This window comes from Lactuca serriola, chromosome 5, assembly GCF_051521515.1.
Source record: "Lactuca serriola cultivar US96UC23 chromosome 5, Lser_US96UC23_V15, whole genome shotgun sequence".
NCBI classification, from domain to species: Eukaryota; Viridiplantae; Streptophyta; class Magnoliopsida; order Asterales; family Asteraceae; genus Lactuca; species Lactuca serriola.
In genome coordinates this window covers 311,227,615-311,248,704 of record NC_136412.1, presented here as the reverse complement: position 1 = coordinate 311,248,704, position 21,090 = coordinate 311,227,615, and the positions used below count along the sequence as shown (strand labels likewise).

At 44.3% G+C, this 21,090-nt stretch overlaps 1 non-coding gene across 1 annotated transcript; it reads right to left on the bottom strand.

The window, feature by feature from the left end:
* Window positions 1-20,195: 20,195 nt before the first annotated feature.
* LOC145056004 (small nucleolar RNA R71) lies at window positions 20,196-20,302 on the bottom strand. Its single transcript, XR_013685546.1, has one exon. It is a non-coding gene; the product is annotated as a small nucleolar RNA R71 (small nucleolar RNA).
* Window positions 20,303-21,090: the final 788 nt, after the last annotated feature.

The window sequence follows — 21,090 nt, the reverse complement described above, 5'->3', positions numbered from 1 at the left end:
AATTCCGCAACCTTTTTACAAAATGAAGTACTCTGATTTTTATAAAGCATAAATAAAAATCGGTCTTTTCTGGCCGTGATTTTGGGGATGTCACAGTTGGTATCAGAGCATTAGTTTAAGCGAACTAGGAATATGGATTTATTTCTAGACTTAAACTTAGAATGCTAAGCGATGATTGTGAGGTGTGAGCACTAGCTTATTTTTGGAATTGTGCCTAAAATGCTTTTATGTGCTAAATGCTTTGTGCATGATATGTTGTTAATTGTTTGGATCTATGGTCTGTTGCCGATCAGATCTGGAAACCTTATGTGTTTAGGATTCTAAACGTACGACTACGGTATTAGAACTAGCATGTAAATGTTTCGGAGTGATAAGGATGATTTAAACGTCAAGTAAAGGTCTAAATTCACCTTATTCGGTGTATAGATCGAGATGGTAAGGACCCGTAGCGGAAACATAAACGCAAATGGGAACAGGAACCAACCCCCAGTGGTTCAGCAAATACCTATTGTAGAAGAAGTTGCGCCTGAGCCAGTCACCATGGCTGGAGTTCAAGCCATGATTCGGGCTATGTTGGCTGAACAAAGGGAAGAAATGAGACGGGTGTTGAATAGGGACGAACCTACTATGCCCATTGAGCAACCCGAACTGATTCCCGAGCAATCTGAGGAAGGGAACTACAGCCGCCAAGTGAGTCAAGTTGGGACTCAAGGTGAGCAAAGGGATGGCCCAGAAGGGAGAAACAACAAGGATGGGCGGATGTACAAGAACTTCTTGGGTGCGAAACCACCAAGCCTCTCAGGAAGCCCAAAGTCGGTTGAGGTTATGGATTGGATCTCTGAGATGGAGATGGTGTTTGAGAGCTGCAGTTGTAATGAGAAACAGAAGACTGTCTTTGCAGTAAGACAACTGAAAACTGGAGTCTTGAGCTGGTGGAAGCTATTGGCAGATACGATACCACGAGGAGAAGCCTTAAGGATGTCGTGGGAAGAGTTTTTGGAATAGTTGAAAATGCAGTACTGCTCGGAGGTAGATCTGATAGACCTAAACAACGAGTTTCAGAACCTGAAGAAAGGGAAGATGAGTGTTGATGAGTATGCCACCGCATTTACCGAGAGGATGAAGCTATTTCCCTACTTGGTGCCTACTGAACTCTCCAAGATTGATAGGTTTGCTAATGGACTGCCCACTGACTTTGGTCCAATGGTCAAAATGGCAACTACCTTAAAAGCAGCTATTAGGGCAGCTATTAACGATGACATCCCAAACATTTTAAAATGAAATAAATACGTTTCTTCGAAAATGTTTTAATAACGTATTTACCATGTTTTTCTGGGAAAAATTCCGCAACCTTTTTATAAAATGAAGTACTCTGATTTTTATAAAGCATAAACAAAAATCGGTCTTTTCTGGCCGTGATTTTGGGGATGTCACACTTTACGTGCTAGATCGATTGTAGAAGTTTGGATCTATCTTTTGATCAAAGGATGTACATCAGAAAGCAAAGATTTAGGGTATGGACATGACCAACTCGGCGAGTCTAAGGGGTTCTGTCCCATTCTGTTGAGGGTTGAAAGGACCCAGTTGAGTGTGGAAAGGTTTTAAGGGGGTCTCCGGGGAGTGACCCAACGTTCTGGGCTAAGCCATCGATCTGAAAGATCATGGAACTCGGCGAGTGCGTGAAGGTGCTCGGCGAGTCCAAGGCAATCTTCATAGAACTCAACGAGATGTTCATCAACTCGGCGAGTCAAGGACAGAACGTGTTCATCGGATGAAGATTAACTCGACGAGTTGTTTATACAACTCGACGAGTCGGATGAAGGACCATTTAGTATCAGTTAGGAAGTGAACTCGTCAAGTCAATGCCTAACTCGACGAGTAGAGACGGGAGTAAGCACAATCGACTGGATATGGACCCGGCGAGTTGGCAAGCCAACTCGGCGAGCCGGGTCAACTGGAAGTTGACTTTGACTTTGACTTGACTTTGGTTTGGAATCGGTCAGGGGTAAAATAGCCATTTTACCCTGGGAATAGTATTAATGTCTGATTAAGTGTTTTATGGAAATATAGTCAGGGGATCATCGGAGCGGCTGTCAGACATTTGCGGATCAGCTTTTCAGCAGCCAGCCTTTTGAGGTGAGTTACCTTCCAGTAGGGGTGGATCTAAGACCACAATGTCGGCCCACCAAGTAGGAGTATTTTAGAAGATGATTGTCTTTGTGATAATTATCTTGGTATGGATATGTGTTTGGTTATGAGATATATCTGTATGATATGTTACGTGTATGATGGGGATAGTTTTCCCCTGACAGTAGTCCTTAGGACCGAAGGGTAGTTCAGTACTCGGATATGCCTGATTGTATGATTATACCTTGTTGTTGTATGCTAGTAGTAGGGGGTGGAATAGACCCCAATTACCGGTTGGAAGATATCGATGATGATTACCGGTTGAAAGATACCGATGATGATTACCGGTTGTAAGATACCGATGATGACTACCGGTTGAAAGATACCGATGATGATTACCGGTTGAAAGATACAGATGGTATTGTATGGTATGTGGTATGATGGGTGAACTCACTAAGCTTTGTGCTTACAGTTTCAATTTTTGGTTCCAGGTACCTCTTCGTCTAAGGGGAAGGAGCCGGCAGCGTAGCATGACATCACACACACATATGATTTTTCGCACGAAGTTTTCTGGGATTGTACTCTGATATGATATTTGTTTATGACGTGGGTTTCCAACATGATACATTGTTTTATGAAATGACGTGTTGGCACAGTATTTTCTAATGAATGCTTTTATAAAATAAATAATTAAAGTGAAATTTTTGGGCTTGAATTTTGGGATGTTACAAGTTGGTATCAGAGCCCTGGTTTGAGGGATTCGGACGCACCCTCGGGGGTTTCTGGACTCAAACCGAGGGACTAAAAGATTTTTACAAGGAAAATGGTTTTCTAAAATCTAAAATGGGAAGTTTTAAGAAAGACGAAGTGTGTGATGCGTGCAACCGGCCGGGATCATGTAAGCTTTCCCCAAGATACCCATACTTGTTATGTTATGTTGTATGGTTTTGATTCAAGAAACTACATACTAGAATAAGACTAAGGGTCTAGGAGGATGCCTTGTGTGCCTGATATATGATTCTGAGAATTGCATGCTAGTTAGGGCTAAGGATCTAGGAAGGATGCCTTATATGTTGTTGTATGAGCTGTATGCTAGGACTGTTTAGTCAGCTGTAGGATGGCCTATGTAGGTTATGCCTAGTTTGGTTACTCAACGCACGGATGTTGTTTGCTTGTGCTATGGGGATTCTGGCCAACTTCGACTAACTAGTGAACGGATATGTAACAGTATCCACAAACTAGTTAAGGGGACGCGGTAAGGACTCCTAATGCAGCTGATGGCGGGGAGTATGTCGGAGAGTGCCCTAGGGAAACCTAGGATGTGATCAGTGGTAAGAGCATCGGTGAAAATGGACTTGGTGAAGTCAAGGAAATCCTTGAGGAAAGTACGGATAGATGTGGAAGGTAGTATGGGCCCGTACTACTGAAAGCAGAGGATCCGTACTCGATTCATGGAGGGTCGAGATGGAACCTGGAAACTTGGAGAGTGTGTGAGACCTTTCGGGGTATATGTGATCCTGACAATTGTGTTATTATTTTTAGAATGGTGGTCGCACGTCATGGAGCAGGGGGATTAGGATCTGGTTCAGGATCGGGTTCGGGAGCAGGCTCTGAGCATGTCGATGATGGGATACGCGAGTTCATCAGGTCTGAGATTACGAGAGGTATCCTTGAGGCGACCCGGGTCATTTTCGGGTCGATCAAGGAAGGGATTATCGAGCTGATGGAGGATCGCCTCTGGGCATTCATGAGTGATCTGACGTCTAGCCAAGTGGGTACACGTACACTGTCCTTGAAGGACTTCCGTGGGAGTGGTGCACCGGATTTTCATGGGGTGAAGGACCCCATTGCTGCTAGGAGATGGATCGCAGACATCGAGTCTGGGCAGCTAACGAGCTTCTGCCCGGAAGGGTCGAAGGTCCATTTCGCTGCAAGTTGTTTAAGGGATAGAGCCAGAGATTGGTGGGAGTTGATTGGCGATACGTTGGGAGCCCCAGCCATTGAGGCTATGTCATGGTCAGATTTCATGACCCGATTCAGGGCTGAGTTTGCACCAGTTGTGGAGCTTCAGCAGCTGGCCAGAGAGTTCTTGGATACAAGACAGACTACGGAGACTGTGGCAGAGATCACCGCCAAGTTCCGGGAACGGGCCTTGTTGGTACCCCCAGTATGCGGGGGATGAGGATATGAAGAGGACCCAATACCATGACATGCTACGGGCTGATATTTGGGAGCATGTTAGTTTCTCTGCTTGCCCTACCCTAGAGTCCATGATTTCCAGGGCTAGGGAGAGAGAGATTGATTTGGAGCACATACGGAAGAGGAAGGCCGCTGAAGGGCAGGCGATGGGGGCTCCGGGAAAGAAGCCCAAGGGATCCGATGGTAGGCCGAAAGGCTAGTTAGGGCGGGACCGCTGTGGGAAATCCGTTTGGTCACATGAGGGAGTTTGTCGCACTGGGTCGGGTTCAAGATGTTATAAGTGCGGCAAGGTGGGGCATTTTGGCAGAGATTGTATTGCCCCTGCTTCTGCAATTCAGACATTAGACCTGATTTGCTTCCATTGCAATCAGAGGGGCCATAAAAAGGTCAATTGTCCCAGGTTGATAGCAGCAGCAGTGCCGGCAGTGGCGCCAGCGTCAGTGACAGCACGAGTTATGGATGGCCGGAGGTCAAGTCGGAGGCTCCAGTGGTTTGGAGCCGAGCATTTCAGCTGACAGCCGAGGAGGCACGCGCTGCACCCGATGTGGTGACGGGTATGATTCTTTTCCTCTTATTTATTTGTATGATGTTATGATATTGATATGTGCTCTGTGTATATGCGTTTAGGATCGTTCCATGTGAACGGTATCCCAGTTCAGGTGTTGTTTGATTCGGGTGCTACCCGATCATTTGTCTTTCTTGCGCTTAGCAAGAAGTTTCCTAAGACTTCGGGCATGTTGGACTTCCCTCTAGAGGTCGAGATTGCAGACGACCGATCAGTGCGAGCATCGGAGGTCTACCAAGATTGTGTTTTGAGGTTGTTCGAGGAACGTTACCTGGTAGACTTGGTTCCCATACCGTTGCGGGGGAACAAGGTTATTATAGGCATGGATTGGTTGAGCCCCAATGGGGTCGTGATAGATTGTGCACATCAGCTAGTACGAATCAGGACCCCAGGTGGGGGAGAGTTGGTAGTGCAGGGCAAGAGGCCACAACGAGGACCAGCTGTATGTTCAGCAGCGAGAGTTAGGCGCTACCTTCAGCAGGGTTGCGCAGGGTATATTGTGTATGTTATGGACACCCGGGAGGCGGGTAAGGCGACAGTGGGCAATGTACCCGTGGTGCGGGAGTTTATGGATGTATTCCCTAAGGAGTTGCATGGGATACCTCCGGAGAGGCAGATGGAGTTTAGGATCGACCTAGTCCCTGGTGCGGCTCCGATAGCCAAGGCGTCGTATCGGTTGGCTCCTCCTGAGATGCAGGAGTTGCCTACACAACTGCAGGAGCTGTTAGACAAGGGATTCATTAAACCGAGCAGTTCACTGTGGGGAGCCCTGATTCTGTTTGTGGAGAAGAAGGACAGGTCGCATCGGATGTGTATAGACTATCAGGAGCTGAATAAGGTAACGGTGAAGAACCGTTACCCACTCCCGAGGATCGATGACCTCATCGACCAGCTTCAGGGAGCATCTTGGTTCTCCAAGATTGATTTGCGATCAGGGTATCATCAGATGAGGGTCAGAGAGGAGGATGTGCAGAAGACTGCTTTTCATACACACTATGGTCATTACGAGTTTGTGGTGATGCCTTTCAGGCTCACCAATGCTCCAGCCGCGTTCATGGATCTCATGAATCCCGTGTGCTAGCCGATGTTGGATCAGTCCGTGATTGTTTTCATTGACGATATCTTGGTTTATTCCAAGACGCGAGAGCAGCATGAGGAGCACTTGCATGAGGTTCTGAGTACTTTGAGGAGGGAGAGCTTATATGTTAAGTTCTCTAAGTGTGAGTTCTGGTTGCGCGAGGTGTAGTTTCTGGGGTACCTTGTCAACCAGGATGGGATATCAGTGGATCCGGCCAAGGTAGAGGCCGTGATGAGATGGGAGGTCCTGAGGTCTCCATCCGAGATTCGGAGCTTCCTAGGATTGGCGGGCTAGTATCGGAAATTCATTCAGGACTTCTCCAAGATAGTCGTACCCCTGACCAGGCTGACGAGGAAAGCCGTGGTTTTTCGTTGGGGGCCCGAGCAGCAGGCCGCATTCGAGACGTTGAGACAGAGATTGTGCGAGGAGCCAATCTTAGCCCTGCCAGAGTGCATGGAGGATTTTGTCGTGTACTGCGATGCGTCCATCTCGGGTTTGGGTGCAATGTTGATGTAGAGAAGGCACGTTATTGCTTACGCTTCGAGGCAGCTGAAGCCTCACGAGGCGAACTACCCGACGCATGATTTGGAGCTGGGGGCTGTTGTGTTTGCCCATAAGATTTGGCGTAATAACCTCTATGGGGTTCGTTGTACCATCTACACGGACCACAAGAGCCTGAGGTATCTCATGGACCAGCGGAATCTGAACATGAGGCAGCATCGGTGGCTTGACGTGGTAAAGGATTATGATTGTGAGATCCTTTACCATCCGGGGAAAGCCAATGTGGTGGCTAACGCGCTTAGCCGTAAGGCGTCGCCGATCCGAGATATCTGCCTAAGGATGACAGTGGTGACTCTGTTGCTGGAGCGGATCCGGGAGGCTCAGCAGGAGGCTATGAAGGAGGAACATTGGAAGAGTGAGCGGATTGTGGGGCAGGTTTCCTCCTTCGACTATGATAGCCGAGGGTTACTGACTCTTCACCGTAGGGTGTGGATCCCTTATCATGGAGGCGTGCGCCAGGTTCTGATGGAGGAGGCGCACAAATCCCGGTTCTCCATTCATCCCGGGGTAACGAAGATGTATAAGGATCTTCGTCTGGACTATTGGTGGCCCTGCATGAAGCGGGATGTGGCATGGTACATGGAGCGGTGCTTAACCTGCAGGAAGGTCAACGTCGAGCATCAGAGACCGCACGGCAAGATGCAGTCGTTGAATATTCCGCTATGGAAATGGGAAGACATCACGATGGATTTTATCACCAAGCTTCCCAGGACCGCTCGGGGAGTGGATTCGATCTGGGTCATCGTCGATCGATTGACCAAGAGCGCCCACTTTATCCCGATTTAGGAGAGCATCTCGGCCGAGAAATTGGCCGATATCTATATCAGGGAGGCGGTGGCGCGGCACAGAGTGCCAGTTTCGGTGATTTCGGATAGGGATGTGAGGTTCACATCCAGGTTTTGGAAGAAATTCCACGACGAGTTGGGTACTCGTCTGCACTTCAGCACCGCGTTTCACCCGTAGACGGATGGCCAGAGCAAGCAGACCATCCAGACTCTGGAGGACATGCTGCGGGCATGTGTTTTCGACTTTGGATGTAGCTGGGATACCTACCTTCCGTTGGCGGAGTTCTCGTATAATAATAGCTATCATGTGAGTACCGACCGTCCTCCCTTCGAGATGTTGTATGGGAGGAGGTGCAGGACCCCGATATGTTGGAGCGAGGTTGGCCAGAGGGTCATGGGGAGCACCGAAGTAGTGCTCAAGACGACAGAGAAGATTCAGCAGGTCCGGAGCAGGCTTCAGACTGCTCAGAGTCGGCAGAAAAGTTATGTCGATAAGCGTCGATCAGACCTAGAGTTCTAGGTCGGGGATATGGTTCTCCTAAAAGTGTCGCCTTGGAAGGGCGTCATCCGATTCAGGAAGCAGGGCAAGCTGGGTCCCAGGTTTATTGGACCGTTTAGGGTTGTAGCCCGGGTGGGCAAGGTGGCGTACCGGCTGGATCTTCCAGCCGAACTCAGTCAGATCCACAGCACTTTCCACGTCTCCCAGCTGCGGAAGTGCCTGGTGGACGACTCAGCGGTGATACCCTTGGAGGACATTCAAGTTGATGACAGCCTGAATTACATCGAGCGGCCTATAGAGATCCTTGACCGGAACTCGAAGGATCTGAGGAACAAAAGAGTGGAACTCATGAAGGTGCAATGGCAGCACCGGAAGGGGTCGGAGTAGACTTGGGAGCCGATGGACGAGATGATGGAGCATTACCCCGAGCTGTTTCAGGAGCGAGCAGCAGACTTCGAGGACGAAATCTAAAATACGTAGGGGAGATTTGTAGCACCTGGTTCTTGGTACGTATTCTTGTATTTAATTCATTAAATGATTTGCAATTTTGGCCTTGGACTCGGGGAGTAGAAGGACTGACTCGCCAAGTAGAAGCGGGATGACACGTGGAGTTTAAGCTGTGGACTCGGCGAGTCGGGTCCCAGACTCGGCGAGTAGCCGCTGTCTGGACAAAAACCATAATCCAGGGGTTTACACCCTATTTAAACGACCTTATGTAGCCTCCATCACTCCTTTATGCTCCCAAACACCCCTCACTGAAACCCTAGTCGTTTTTGAAGCAATCTAATCCTTGTTGGTGGATTTTGGTGCTTGTGATCTTAAGAAGGAAGGAGAGAAGCTTGAGGAAGCAAGTATAGATCAAGGGAACCTGAGTTTGTGCACCTTCTTCAGCTCATTGAAGGTAAAAAGTTGTAACCTTGCTCATTCATTTGTTAGATCCCTTTTTGGGGAGGTTTAGGGCTTTTATGAGCCATTTTTTGTGGCCAACCATGTTTGCAAACATGGTTGGGGGTTTAAGCTTCTGAATCACATCATGAAAGGAGTCACTACACATATTTAGGTTGCTTTTGCACCCATGAAAGGTCACATGTGCCATATGAGCTTGTTTTATGTCCTTTTGAGCTCAAAGTCCCATGCAAGCACGTAAAGTTTGTAACTTTACGTGCTAGATTGATTGTAGAAGCTTGGATCTATCTTTTGATCAAAGGATGTACATCAGAAAGCAAAGATTTAGGGTATGGACGTGACCAACTCGGCGATTCTATTCTTGGACTCGACGAGTCTAGGGGGTTCTGTCCCATTCTTTTGAGGGTCGAAAGGACCCAGTTGAGTGTGGATAGGTTTTAAGGGGGTCTCCGGGGAGTGACCCAACGTTCTGGGCTAAGCCATTTATCTGAAAGCTCATGGAACTCCGCGAGTGCATGAAGGTGCTCGGCAAGTCCAGGGCAATCTTCATAGAACTCAACGAGATGTTCATCAACTCGGCGAGTCGAGGACTGAACGTGTTCATCGGATGAAGATTAACTCGACAAGTTGTTCATACAACTCGGTGAGTCGGATGAAGGACCATTGAGTATCAGTTAGGAACTGAACTCGTCAAGTCAATGCCTAACTCGACGGGTAGAGACGAGAGTAAGGACAATCGACTGGATATGGACTCGGCGAGTTGGCAAGCCAACTCAGCGAGCCGGGTCAACTGGAAGTTGACTTTGACTTTGACTTGACTTTGGTTCGGAATCGGTCAGGGGTAAAATAGTCATTTTACCCTGGGAATAGTATTAATGTCTGATTAAGTGTTTTATGGAAATATAGTCAGGGGATCACCGGAGCGGCTGTCACACATTTGTAGATCAGCTTTTCAGCAGCCAGCCTTTTGAGGTGAGTTACCTTCCAGTAGGGGTGGGTCTAAGACCACAACGCCGGCCCACCAAGTAGGAGTATTTTAGAAGATGATTGTCTTTGTGATAATTATCTTGGTATGGATACGTGTTTGGTTATGAGATATATCTATATGATATGTTACGTGTATGATAGGGATAGTTTTCCCCTGACAGCAGTCCTTAGGACCGAAGGGTAGTTCAGTACTCGGATATGCCTGATTGTATGATTATACCTTGTTGTTGTATGCTAGTAGTAGGGGGAGGCATAGACCCCAGTTACCGGTTGGAAGATACCGATGATGATTACCAGTTGAAAGATATCGATGATGATTACCGGTTGTAAGATATCGATGATGATTACCGGTTGAAAGATACCGATATTGTATGGTATGTGGTATGATGGGGAAACTCATTAAGCTTTGTGCTTATGGTTTCAGTTTTTGGTTTCAGGTACGTCTTCGTCTAAGGGGAAGGAGCCGGCGGCGTAGCATGACATCACACACACATATGATTTTCCGCACGAAGTTTTCTGGGATTGTACTCTGATACGATATTTGTTTATGACGTGGGTTTCGAACATGATACATTGTTTTATGAAATGACATGTTGGGACAGTATTTTCTAATGAATGCTTTTATGAAATAAATAATTAAAATGAAATTTTTTGGCTTAAATTTTGGGATGTTACAGAAGTCCTCTCAGGTCCCATCCACAACCTCGGTCAGCAACCCTAGAACCGTAATCAAACATCTTATGCTGCCCTTGGTTCGGATCTCTGCTGGAAAATGATGTTGTTGCTTTTTATTAAATATCTTATGGAGTATGCAGATGGGTCACCAATCATGAACCGTCCTACCAAAGATGTTCTCGATAAAATGGAAAATGATGTTGTTGCTTTTTATGAAATCTCTTATGGAGTTTCCCCTGACAACTTCGACATTATCATAAACTGCAACTCAGAAAAAGAGATATGGGAAGTTCTCAAGAATTTATACGAAGGCTCAGAACAAACTCAAGATAAGAAGCTCACAACTGCACTCAATGAATTCAGCAATTTCAAAACTCGTCTGACACAACCCAAAAGAAAGAAAGGTCTTTTCAAAGCAATGGTTTTCAAATCTATTCCTGAGATGATCCAAAATGGAACGGTATCTTACCCACTCCAACACTTTAAAAATCACATCAAAATTTCAACAAGTGGCAGGGAATTTTATCAAATCCTAGAAAAAGGTCCAAAGAATCTACACGTGCTAAATCTTTTTCGAAACGAACTTTTTCAAACTCCAACAGCACCAATGTCAGATTTTACCAACTTCAGACTGATCACAAGCGTACCTCATCTTTCAAACCACTGACCAAACAAAGTTTCAAAACAAAAGACAAATTTTCAGTGTGCCAATGTCAATGCAGTTGTCAAAAAGGTTTACCTCATGTCAAATCTGATTCTTTTTAGAAACCTCGTAATTTTTCAAAAAAAAAACGCAAACACCCAGGACTAGGATTGAAAGTTGACATGAAACCAGTCCCTGCAACCTCAATTCATGCATCAATCAGAAACTCATCCTTTGTCCCAGACTCCAAACTAGTTTGGATGCCTAAACTAACCGTGTAATTCTCAGGCCTTGTGCAAGGAGGAACAAAAAGAAGATGGTTGTGTCTAGAAAAGAATTTTTGAGTCTACAATCCAAAGTAGATCAAATTCTTGCTACGGTCAAGTCCACTCAACCGCATTTTGAAGACCATCCAGGACCGCAGTCCTTAATCGAAAGAATTAAAAGACTGGAAACCCGTGAAAGACTGGATGCTAACCAAATATCTCTAAAATTTGAAATGGGAATCCGATCCCTGGATACAAGTCGCCAAGCTGATCACAAGCAATTCATGGCTGCTGCGGAGCGCCTCATCTATGAGATATCCGCAATCAAGACAGATTTACAAACAACCATTGCGGCCCAGTCAACCCACTCACGGAAACTGATAGTTGAGACTCACACTGCCTATGAGTCCACTATTTCAGTCCTTCATTCAACCATCAACAGACTTCAACGATCCTTATCGTCCAATTTTCATGCCCTGAAATTCTACAACTCACAAAGGAGATTCATCAGCTACTCTTCAACACCGCTATCCCAAACAATCAGCAACTGGCTGATGTTCTTAAAGCTCAATTTTAGGAGGTGTGTGCCAAGTTCGATGGTCTCAAACAATGGCTTGAGGAAGCTCCGGATTTGCATTCCTCAAGAGGCGGAAGTGAAGAAGACCATCACTCAAACAGTGTTTCTCATCATAGAAGCCCCCCCCCCCATCATAATTGAAAAAATTCCCTCACTGCAACCATCTACTCACCAGACGCCACTGCAACATCACTCTCCCTCTCAACAGAAAATTTCTCATGAGCGACCTGAGACTCCCCCTCACTTCAAGAATATAGCATCCAATATGTCATCTGAACACTCTAACGACTCTCCCGCAACGATACAGAAGAAAGCAAATTGGAAAGCAGCCAAATTTGTTGACCTCGTCTGGAGAGATAACGGATTAGACATCACCATGGATGAATCCCTAGTCAACTCCTGGATCAATCCCCACCGCAGACTACTGGATGATGACTACAAACCCTACCTTACCTATGCTTACTGGGATGTTCCAATCTCCCCAAATGCTAAATACTTCACTGTATTTGAGCAGTTTGACCATAGCCTACCGGATCACAAAAGACTGCCCATGGAATTCGAGAGACTCAATCGATTCTATGCCAAACATGCCTCTTCCATAGAGAAAATATGATCTAATGATAGACCATCCACAGTAAAGAACTTCAAGCCCCGGAAATTCATGAAAGCTGACTTCATTCAATACACACTTACAAGAAGGAATCAGGACTATGTCCGCACCCAAGCTGACTTCCCATGTATGAATCCAGAAGAAGACTTTCTAATAGCAAAGGTGTTCCAAAACAAAATGCAAAAGCATCCAAAGATGAAGATAACACTTGAAAGGGCAAGCACATTTCTAAAGGAAACCGTCTGCGACTTTGCAAGGATTGATGCGGACATCTATCCTACAATTGCCAAGAAGTTCGATCTACCACCACTTGATCCTGCACCGATGCCTACCAAAGGTTATCAAGAGAGATCCCTAGGTGCAACAAATTTCCCTGAACTTGGAGTCATTTTCAAAAGGAAGGTCGATAAGATGAAATACTTCATTCCCATGACCTCCATGAATCTTCTTACAAGGAATCAACTTGAAATCTATCGAACCGCAGTAGAAAAATCAAAACACACGACTGTCGAAGTCAAGTTCGAGATTTTAAGAAGGATCATCTGGTTGGAAAATATCAGAAAGTTTTGGTGGATTCTGATCAAGTTCCTAAAACTTGATAACTGAAGAAAAGTTAAAGAGGTCACTTAGGGGAAATTGTTAAATCATAAAAGTGTCACTCTTGAACTAGAGCTACCGCATCCCTCAAGGATCCGCAGTTAAACCCTCCTCGGCAACCTCATCCGAAGTCATCATCCAACCGTTGTCTTACTTACTCTTTACTTAGTTTAACTTTATCTACTTTTCTGTAATACTCTCTATTGTCCAGTATGCCTTGCATGGCTACTCTTATAGATTTGATCCAATGTAATTCTTGAGTCTCTATATATAGAGCTCATTCTTTCTCAGTTAATATAATCTTAGAGACTATCATTTTTACATCTCTCACTTCTATCTTCTCACGCATCTTAAATCTCTCCTTACTCTCAAAGTTCTCTAGAACATAACTAATTATTACTTCTCTTCGGAGCAAGTCATTCGTGACTTTATCACTAAGCTTGATCTAACTCACTAACTTGGTCTGAATGCATTCCATGTTATGAATCAACTTATGTGTATACTTGATATATCACCTGCTGTCATTTATATTTCCTTACATTTTCGCAACTAACTCTCTAATTATCTAACTTGTTAACTTATTATTGTTGAGCTTTTAGATCCTTTGAGATAAACTATTCCACAACTATACTTGTTCTAACGTTTGTTCAAGTGTGTCTCAAGTTTTTCTCTCAACAAACAGCCCATCGATTCATGGAGATGAGGGCTGCTCTGGAGGTCACTACTGCACGCACTCAGGAGCTCTATAGAAACCACTATCTGAGGGAGCAGCTCATCGAGGATCTCACCACTGCCCGAGCAGAGGTAAGGGAGTACCAGGAGCGACATGCTACTTTGGAGGAGAGGGTGTGGATTGTTGAGCTCTAGGGCGCTTCTACCTCATCACAAGCACCAACAAGGATCACTCGTCATGAGTAGGACTTATCCTACTCACCGCTTGCTATAGATTTGGTTATTGGTATGCGTTGGTGCTACCCCTTTTCTTTTCTCTATGTATGTAGGAGCGACCCTACATTTAACTGATCACACTACTCGTAGGGTCGTTACGCTGTCAGATTTGAACCATTGATGTACTGTAGACCTTTTTAAAAAGGTCAATTTTCATGCATTATGTACTAAGCATTATCATTAATGAAACGATTATGTGTTTTATTTGTGGTGTTGTTGTCTGCTATGTTCTCTCTTTTCATTTTTATTTGATATAATACAGTTTCAATTATAAGTACAATCGAACCACCTTAACCATTAAAAAAAAGGGTTTCCATAAACTTATCGTCATACCCAACTTATAGCAAGAAATGGCCCAAAGGTACAATCGCAAAAACAACACACCAGCAACACCATCACCACCGCCTACACCAGAAATGGATTCGGCCGCATTCCAGGCGGCAGTCTCAGTTGCAGTTACTGCAACACTGGCACATATCAACAACAATGGCACAAATAGAGGAGGGAATGGAAATGGAACGGGGAGTTCCAATCACAGAGGTAATCCATGACATCAGAGAACATACACATATAAGGATTTATCCAACGTAAAGCCAAGACCATTTAACGGAGTGGAGGTGTGATAACCCTCACCGTATGGTTTGAAAAGATCAAATTTGTCTTTGAAATCTACGTCTGTCCTAAAGAAATTATAGTGAAGTTCGTAGCTTGTATATTTTCCGACAGGGCCCTCTAATGGTGCAACGGCCATGTCAAGGCTCTAACTATACCAGTAGCAAACTCCATGGCGTGAGGGGAACTTAAAAACATGATGTTGGATGAGTACTGCCCCAAGGGTGAAGTGCAGAAGCTTAAGCAAGAGCTATGGAATCTCACTGTAAAGGATTTCGACATTGAAGCTTACATTTCCAGGTTCAGTGATCTGGCGCTCTTGTTCCCGGTAATGATCACCTTTGAAAGTAAGAAGGTCAGATGACTCATTTGGGGGCTAACTCCCTCGATTCAGGGGAACGTGATTGCTGCAAACCCAGCAACATTCAACAGTGTCAAGCGCCTGGCGCAAAAGCTTTACGACCATGGAGAACAAAAGGGCACGAAGAATTATGTCACTGAATCAAAGAAGGGGGATGATAACAAGAAAATTTGGTGAAAGAAGAGGAAGGTGAAACAAACTCAATAGTCTGGGAAGAAGCAACAAATCATAGCAGTTCACACTACTACCACTCCTGCTACATCAACAACAGCTACACCAGCACCTGCAAAGCCATATGCAGGATCTCTCTCAAAATCTGATAAATGTAATTTCCACCATAACGACATATGTTGAGATATGCAGTGCACCAACTGTAACCGAAGAGGGCACACCACTCGGTATTGCAGAGCACCGCCACAACAAAATAACCAACCCAACAATGCAGGGGCAAGTCAATTGTGTTATGGGTGAGGAGAGACTGACCATTTCAAAAGAAAATGTCCCAAGTCAACAATCAGAATGCATGAGAAACAAGTAGAGTCCTCACGATGGGACATGAGGAGGCTGTAAGGGATCCGACGGTAGTCACTGGTACGTTCCTCCTTAACAATATCTACGCACGCATCTTATTCGATAGTGGGGCGAAACGAAGTTTCGTGAGTCATAAATTTAAACACTTACTCAATCAAAGTTCCCAATAGTTAAACGAAACCTTCACGGTAGAAATGGCTAATGAGAATTTTCTAGGGTGCACGTTAACTTTAAATAATAACTCATTCCAAATCAACTTGATGTCGGTTACTATTAGAAGCTTTGATGTGATCATCGGTATGGATTGGTTAAGCCCCACCATGTTGATATTATGTGCTACGAGAAGGCCGTTCGCCTTCACCTACCCCACGATGAAACCCTGATGATTTATGGCGATAAACCTAGCACGAGCCTCCGTCTCATCTCGTGCATCAAGGCACAAAAGTGCTTGCACAAAAAGAACCAAGCCTTCCTAGCACACGTGGTGGATAAAAAGAACGAAGAAAAGAGCATCAAGGACATCCCGAAGGTGTGCGGTTTTCTAGACATATTTCCTGAAGACCTATTGGGAATACCCCATGAACGGCGGGTCGAATTTCAGATTGACCTGGTACTCGAAGCCACGACAATTGCCAAATCACCGTATAGATTAGCCCCTACAGAAATGCAAGAGCTCTCCAGATAATTGAGCGAGTTACAAGACAAAGGGTTCATAAGACCGAGCTTCTCTCCTTAGAGAGCTCCTGTTTTGTTTGTTAAAAAGAAAGATGGTTCTTTCCGCATGTGTATCAATTACCGTGAACTCAACAAGCTCACCGTAAAAAATCGATACCCTCTTCCTCAGATCGATGATCTATTTGACCAGTTACAAGGAGCCAGTTACTTCTTGAAGATAGATCTAAGGTCTGGATACCATCAACTGCATGTCCGAGAAGAAGATGTCCTTAAAACCGCCTTCTAAACTCGTTACAGGCATTATGAATTTGTGGTAATGCCTTTCGGTCAAACGAATGCGCCTGCAGCATTTATGGACCTGATGAACCGAGTCTGCCGACCTTTCCTTGACAACTTTGTGATAGTTTTTATCGACGACATACTGGTTTATTCATGAAGTAAAGAAGAACACGGCCAACATTTGTGGTAGGTTTTGGAAACATTCAGAGCGAAGAAGCTATACGCGAAATTCTCCAAGTGCGAGTTATGGATCCGCATAGTGGACTTTCTGGGACACGTGGTCAGTGAAGAGGGAATATATGTGGACCTATCCAAGATCAAAGGCATCAAGGGTTGGGCAACCCCGAGAACCCCAATGGAGATCAGGTAATTCTTAGGCCTCGCTGGCTATTACAGGTGGTTCATTCAGAATTTCTCCAAGATCGCCAAGCCACTCGCCGCTCTAACCCGGAAGGGTGTACCCTTCACCTGGGAGACGAAACAGGAGGTTGCCTTTCAAACCCTGAAACAAGCCCTCTGCAGTGCTCCGGTGTTATCTCTTCCAGAGGGAACAGAAGATTTCATAGTTTATTGTGACGCATCCAATCAGGGGTTAGGTTATGTACTTATGCAGCGCAGAAAAGTTATAGCCTATGTGCCAAGGAAGCTAAAAACCCATGAAGTGAATTATACCACTCACAATCTTGAGCTGGGAGCGGTGGTCTTCGCTCTAAATATTTGGAGGCACTACCTCTACGGGACGAAGTGCACCATTTTCACAGACCACAAAAGCCTCCAACAAATACTAAACCAGAAAGAACTAAACATCAGACAACAGTGATGGGTTGAGCTGCTGAACGACTATGAATGTGAGATCTGGTACCACCGGGCAAGGCCAATGTGGTGGCCGATGCCCTAAGCAGAAAAGAATACCCGGGTTGCCAAGTGAGAATACTAACGATGACCATTCATTCCTACTTGTCTTCACAAATCAAGGAGGCTCAGCTGGAAACCTTGATACCAGAAAACGTCGCAAACGAAGCCATGCATGGAATGGATAAGAAACTTACAATCAAGGATGATGGAGCCTATTACCTCATGGATCGGATCTGGACACATAAGTTTGGAGGTTTCAGAGATATAGTCATGAATGAAGCCCACAAGACAAGATACTCCGTCCATCTGGGTTCCAACATAATGTACCTGGATCTCAAACAACATTATTGGTGGCCGAATATGAAAGCTGAAATTGCTACCTACGTGAGAAAGTGTCTGACTTGCGCTAAAGTAAAGATAGAATATCAGAAGCCCTTGGGTCTATTGCAAAACTACCCCCATCTTTTCTCTAGTGCTTAAGGGCTACTCTCGAACGAATTTCGGGACGAAATTCCCTTGATATGTGCATAATTAGTTAATTATTTAGTATACATTTTTATTCATTTTTAACTAATTATGTGAATAATATGGACAAAAGGTACTTAATATTGTTTAAATTTTGTTTTCAGTTCAAAAGACATGCTTGGGAGTAAAAGGGAGCAAGGGAAAGCAATTGAAGACCAAAGAATGAAGATTGAGGAACAAAAGACCATCTACTTGGCGAGTACACGAGTATACTCGGTGAGTCCAGCTGAATATTCCAGAAGATAGACACGACTCCTGATCTAAGACGGATAACAACGAGTCTACTCGGCGAGTTGGGTCTGCTACTCACCGAGTACCCCCTGTTTTGAGATATCTATAAAAATCAAACCTTTATCTGATGGGACGACACTTTTGGCGATTTTTGAAGATCCTTCTGCGATTAAGAGCACTGGAAGACACTAAGGAATTCTAATCTCCAACCTTTTGAAGAATTGAAGCAACTAGGTTAATCATTCCACTTAGCTTTAGGATTTGAGTATGTCTAATCTAGTTGAACTTGTTTTTGTGTGTGATTTTACTGCAACTATGTACTAATTTCGTTTTTGTTTCTGTTTGGGGAATACCAAAGAACTCTTATGGTTTAATCCTTAGTTTTTGATTAATTGTTTATTGGTGATCTATTAAATTAAGTTTGTTAAAGACCCTTATGCATTAATCACGATTATTTTCTGTTAATTGGAAGACAATTAAGCTGCGTGAACATCTCTTAGTTGTTAACCTCATATGTCTATGTGAACACTAATTCATATGCTTAGGAATAATGATTATGAAACTAAGATTAATAAGACAATAATTAGATTAATGTGTGAGCTTGTTTGAGAAACCATCAAACAAGAGGTTAATTGATTTACTAAATTGATTCACCACTACAAATCTTATTTAATCCAAATCATTAATCTAAGGAATTAATTAGTTTAAACATTTGATCACCGCTTAAATTAGTTAATTGTCTAAGGGTTAGGAGTAATGGACATGAACCTAACCACTTTAATTGGTAGCCAATAACAATTAATCTATCATAAATACAAATAACCATAGGAGTGAATTGGTTGAACCTAAATAGAAACATCTTTATCAAATTTGTGAATTAGTTGTTTGCTTTAGTCATTTAGTTAATTAAGTGTTGCTTAAGTTTCTAGTCTTGTAAAACTAGAAGAAAAACCTTTTACTTTCATTAATTGTTTTAGTTAAAATTAGTTATTAGTTTAATTTTTCGTTCCCTGAGTTCGACACCTTACTTACTAAACTATACCACTAAAAGACAGGTTCACTGCCTTTGTGTGCTAAATATATCAATAAAAGTAGGGATAAAACAAGTGCATTTTACACACATCAAGTTTTTGGCACCTTTGCCGGGGAACAGTTCTAAATAATTAATCTAATTCCTAATTTTTTCGATCCTTTGTGTGAGTTTACTTGCATAAAGTGACTTTATTGCAGTTAGTAGTCAGTAATTAGGTTTTAGTATTTGTTTTAGTTTTAATATTAAGTTTATAATTTTTTCAAAAACACACTGGTACTCGCCGAGTGTAGTCGCACCTACTCGCCAAGTACAAGCGTAATCAGCAGTTAATTTTCGATTTCTTTTAGTACATTTTTTTGTTCTTTTTACGCTTTTATTCTGTTTATTTCAGGACTTTCATGACCAGAGGATCAAACACTCCGCTGGTACCCCCGTTTGAAGATACCGAAACCGCATTGAAAAGAAACAAGGGAAAGGTCGTGGAGAGTTCGAGTACACCAAAGAAGTCACCCTTGTCCAATTTGAAGACTGTTTTTGGGAAAAAGAAGAGCAGCAAGTCAAGAGCATCCAGCGCTTCCTTAGTAATCGACGAACCGGCGAAGGAGGATATCGAGTACGAGACCGAGGAAGAAGAGGACCCGACATACGAGCACGAAACCGAGTCCGAGGAAGAGTTAGCTGTCACAATGGCTAACATTGATGAAATCCCCATGGGAGAATGGAAGAAGAGGATGTGGGACGACACTGGCTCGGGACTTGTGCAACCCGCAATTCCCGCGACTGCTACCTTCGAGCTAAAGGGTCATATCCTAGCTTTACTTAAGGAAATACCTTTTTATGGAAAAGACCATGAAGATGCCTACAAACATTTGGATGAAGTCAATGATGTAGCTGATTACTTCAATGTTCCAAATGTGCCCCGCGAGATTCAGCTACTTCGTATGCTTCCGGTGACATTCAAAGGTGCTACAAAAGACTGGCTCAAGTCACTTCCCCCCGGATCAGTCACCACTTGGGCCAAGATGAAAGAAGAATTCATTGATCACTTTTTCCCACCTTCCAAGATAGCCAAGTTGAAGAAGGCCATTGCTAACTTTGAACAACAAGTTGGAGAGTCGCTATATGAAGCATGGGAGAGGTACAAGAGCTTACTAAGAAACTGCCCACACCATGATCTAAACAGCCAGCAAGAAGTATCCATCTTCTATGATGGAGTCAATGTCACAACCAGGTAGTTACTAGACTCGCAAGGCCCGCTCACAGAGAAGCCACCCCCGGTGATCAAAGAATTGATTGAAGAATTCTCTAAACACTCTAGAGAATACCACAACCCTAGGCATGATGTCACTAGGGGAGCCGCTTATGCAGCTACTGAAGACTTATCCGCGCGGTCATGGCTATGCTAAAAACAATGGATAGGAGGATGGATAAGATGGATCAAACAATCCATGCTATTCGGGTGGGTTGTGAAAACTGCAATGGGCCTCACCTCACTAGAGACTGTGATTTAGATGAGAATGGCAACAAGAAGGCGCAAGTGTGTTATTCAAGTGGGGACCGATATAATGAACACTGGCGCAAACTAAAGAAAGATTGGCTCCCTTATGAAGAGTACAAGAAAGCCAAGGAGGAAAGGTTTAGGCAAAAAGGGAGAGGGTTCTACCAAAAGGAGGAGCCGGTGCAAGAAAGGAAGCCAAGCTTGGAAGAAATGCTCACCAAATTTGTAGCTGCTTCAGAAGAAAGACATAGTGACCATGATGCTGCAATTCAAGAAACAAGGACCATGCTTAGGAACCAGCAAGCATCTATCCACAATATAGAGACACAACATGGGCAACTTGCTCAACAAATTAACCAAAGGTCACCGGGCGAACTTCCTAGCAAAACTGAAAATAACCCACGAGGCGCGCACATAAACATAGTCACAACAAGAAGTGGGAAGATAATCACTCCCCTGGCACCTAT